Below are 4143 nucleotides of genomic sequence, written 5' to 3' on the forward strand. Positions count from 1 at the left end.
TGGTTCAGAAAAGAATTATCGATAGGTGTTAAAGTCAGTGGGTGAAATTTGACTGGGGAATAGGGTATTTGTACAGTCTCAAAATATCTTTGGATTTTAAAAAATATCATTGGGAAGGGTTACCAGAGGCTAACAAATTCCAGTGAAGAAATCTGACAGGCGCTTTCCTGATGAAATGATCCAAGTTACTCGTTGGACTAAAGTAACACACAAGGCCCCAGGAGACAGCTCTGAAGTGATATCCCTGTAAAAGTACATATTCTGGGAAAAGTTTTCAATTAGCAATAATCGTGCCTTGGATAAACCTCATTGGCTATGATACTGCCACTGCGCAAATCTGTCACAAAAGAACAAACCAGAAACATGTAGACTGCGCAAACCTACCCCCTAATTATCCTGCACACAAGATGCCATTGTCCTGAAAGAAAGGCTGGGGAAGAATTTTAGATTTAAGGTCTTAAGAGACATGCCACTACAGGTGCTAGAAAAGCATGGTACCAAGGAATACTGTCAGGGCAGTGGTTGAAAATGGAATTGGATGCATATTAGATAAAAATGTTCTTTCAATGTTGATTCCTTTAAAGATTTATTTTACTTTTAGTGATGTGTATGTGTGGGTATTTATGTGCACGTATGATATGAATGCAGATGCCCATTGTGTCCCCAAAAGCGATTATAGGTGGTTTTGAGACCCTTGGTGTGGGTGCTGGGAACTGGACTCAGGTCCTCTGTAAGCACAGTACTTCCTTTTAACTCCTGAGCCCTCTCTCCAGCCCCTAGTGCTAAGTTTCTTGATTCTAATCATTGTACCGTATTATGAAAGAAAGTATCCTAATTAAGAAATACACACTGAAGTGTCGATGGATAAAAGCTTGTGATGTAGACCACTTGTCCTCGAATAGTTTAGCAAAGGTAGAGAATGACAAAGGTGGAAAGTGCTAAGCTGAATCCAGGCAAAGGGCAGTTCATTGTTGTTCTTATGACTCTTCTGTAGGTTTGCTTTTTCATGGAAATTAGTATATGTGCATTTTATAGACACATTTTACATTTAATTAAATTATTTGTGTGTATGTGTGTGGTGTGTGTGTTCCAAGCACCCATGCACCACAGCAGGTGTGTAGAGGGAGAGGATTACTTTCTGTGTTCTCATTCCACTTCTCATCAGCCTTAGTCATGGAATATTCCCCCCCCTCTCTGTTTATGTATGTTACTAGGGGTGTGTGTGTGTGTGTGTGTGTGTGTGTGTGTGTGTGTGTGTGTGGTGTGTTGCTAGGAATTGAACCCAGGGCTTTGTATACGCTGGCCAGATATCTACTTCTGACCCACATTACCAGCTCTGATCACTTTTAGTGCAGGGCTTGCTGGCTGCTAAGCTATCCACTGCTCTTTGTGTTTCGATCTTTAATTCTCCCCAATAGTTCTGTGCCTGGTTGTGAGGTGTGTTGTTTGTATGGTAGGGAAGAAATGAGAGAATGCCAGAAGACTGACACAGACCTCTAGATTAATGAGAATGGTATGTGAGGTGCCTCTGACTAGGCTAGAAGCCCACATACATACCTCCGTTCAACGGTAACTCCTAGTTTGATTCTTACATGTTAATTGTTCTGGGAGTGGGTTCCTCTGGGAATCAATAAACGCTACTTGAATTCCAGAACCAGAAAGTATACACAGACTCACTAAATCAACAACCTCCTCTTTAAAGGGCACCTTTTAATCAGAAATTGACTCATTTCTATCTGATTATTTGGATCAAATAACCAAGCCAACCCACCTACTTGCACAGTCTGGGGATAAGATCTGGTGTGAGTCCAGAAGAAAAAGAAACGACTAGGAGAGGGTACCAAAAGTTTATTTATTTTTTTAAGGAAACCAGAGTTCAGTGTCAGTGTACTGGTGTCTACAGGATAGAGGAAGAGAGGTCAGAGATCGGAAGGAGTGTGTTAAACACCAATTTTGCCCGTATAGAAATGCAGTGAGTGTGCCATTAAATGTGACTAGTCAGTTGTAGATGTCACTCTGAAGAACTGTGTGTAGGAAAATTTATAGTTCTTTAACGCTGGACTTGATGATTCAGCTTTATGTCTCTGTTCCCGAGAGTCGTTCACTATATATATATATATATATATATATATATATATATATATTAGCAATTATTAGCTCCTTTTAGTTATGGTAATAGTTATTTGTGTGTAGGTGCTTGTGTATGGGTGAGTACATGATAGCATGCATGTGGCGGTGTGGAGGTTAGGGGACAACTTGGAATGTTGTATCTCTCCTTCCATCATGTGTGTGAGTCCTGGGGATTGAACTCAGGTCATCAGGCTGGGCAGCAAGTGTGTTGACCCACAGAACCATCTCTCCTGCTCCACTTCTTATTTTTCTTTCAAGATAGGGTTTCTCGGTGTAGCTGTGGCTGTCCTGCAACTCTCTCTGTAGACCAGGTTGGCCTCCACTCAGAGATCCACCTGCCTCTGTCTCCCGAATGGTCAGATTAAAAGTGTACACCACCACCACCCAGCCCCGCTCCACAGCTTAACAATTATTAATTTCATCTAACTCCCGCTTTCTTCTCCTCTTCATCTCCTTTTCTCTTAGTGTGCACCCAGCCTCCAAGGGTAAAACAAGAGGGTGACGGGCGAGCAGAAACAAAAAGAAAAGAAAGGACTCTGGCAGCCACTGTCTCAGCTCTGCTTTTAGAGTAAGTGAGGTAGAACAGCTGCATTACCGGGTTTTTAATGACATGACATTGCCAACGCAGCATCCCCAGATGCTGCTGCGAGTCCACTCTATTTATTATCGAGGTGAGTGGAGTAAGTGAACACTTCTAGACGTAAAAACACGAGCATACAGAAAAGGAAATGAGAAAAGTGTGGAGAGACTGAGAGGAGTTAAATCTACAACTCAATTAGCATCAATGAAGTCAACTTACCCAGGAGGAAGGAGAGGAGCTGGCAACAAGCTAATGAAGAAGGCTGTGAGTCTGAGCGAGAAGCAACTCCATGGCTCGCCGTGGAGTGCACACATATTTTTGCTGGAGTAAAGCAGCTTGTGCACTTGGAAAACAAGGTAGATGCCAGCTATTCCTTGATCGTGAAGGTCTGTGTTGTTTTCTCTCTGATCATTTCAGGACCAAAGGCAGGTCAATATGCTGGGAACTTAGGATTGGACTTAGAGTCACATCAAGTTAAAAAAAATGCTTATTAATTACAGTTGCTTAGATGACTCTACTAAGGGAAGAAAGCAGGTTACAATGGTAAAGTCAACACTACACTTTTTAATAGCAATGATGAAAATGCCTGAGGAAATCCCAATCTTTAGCCCACGCCAATTCCAAGGACTTGTTAATAAACAGTAAAGGTGTTTGTGAAGCAACCATCAGTCAGGCAGGTCACTGGACATTTTTGAAAGCCTTGTTGAAGTAAAATTACCTTTTATTCAAAATTATATATTTACTTGGACAGTTTGCAGCTTTGGGTACATTCATATTTATATGGATAAAACCCATCAAGATGATCAAAGAATTGGCATGTCCACATCTCCAAACCTTTCCCCCACTTCCCTTTTGTGAGAAGTAAGAACACTTAACTAGTCTCCTAAAATTTTCATTATGGTATTCAACTGATCTCCAGAACATATTCCTCTGTGTAACTGAGCATTATGCCCAGTGCATACTACTTCTTTCCCCTTCTGCACAGATGCTGCCAGCCACCGGCCAGCCTTGTTTCTGCAAGTCTCACCATTTTAGATAACTCATGTGCACAATATCCCACATATCTGTGCTTCTGTGACCAGCCTTTTTCACTTGGCAGAGGATCTGCTGGGTTCTGCCATGCTCCACACAGCGAGATTTCCTTCTCTTTCAAGGTGGAGGTAATAATTACTGTGTGCATCACATTCTTTCCCATTCATCTTTTAAAAAGAAGGCCCATTTTGTATTTGCTTGTGGGGAGTGGGTAGCATTGCATACCAAGGCTTTCTGGGAGAGGTCAAGGTATGTGAAGTGAGAGGATAACATTGGGAACTTGGTTCTTTCCTTCTACCATGTGAGGTCAAACTCAGGTCAGCAGGCTCAGGCTTTCCCTGCTGAGTCGGCTCACTGGCTCTCTCTTATCTGGTGATAGATGGTTAGGTTATTTCCGTATC

At 42.1% G+C, this 4143-nt stretch overlaps 1 pseudogene; it reads right to left on the reverse strand.

The window, feature by feature from the left end:
* Positions 1-214: 214 nt before the first annotated feature.
* On the reverse strand, positions 215-339 carry LOC116908448 (annotated as a pseudogene).
* Positions 340-4143: the final 3804 nt, after the last annotated feature.

This window comes from Rattus rattus, chromosome 8 (assembly GCF_011064425.1).
Source record: "Rattus rattus isolate New Zealand chromosome 8, Rrattus_CSIRO_v1, whole genome shotgun sequence".
NCBI classification, from domain to species: Eukaryota; Metazoa; Chordata; class Mammalia; order Rodentia; family Muridae; genus Rattus; species Rattus rattus.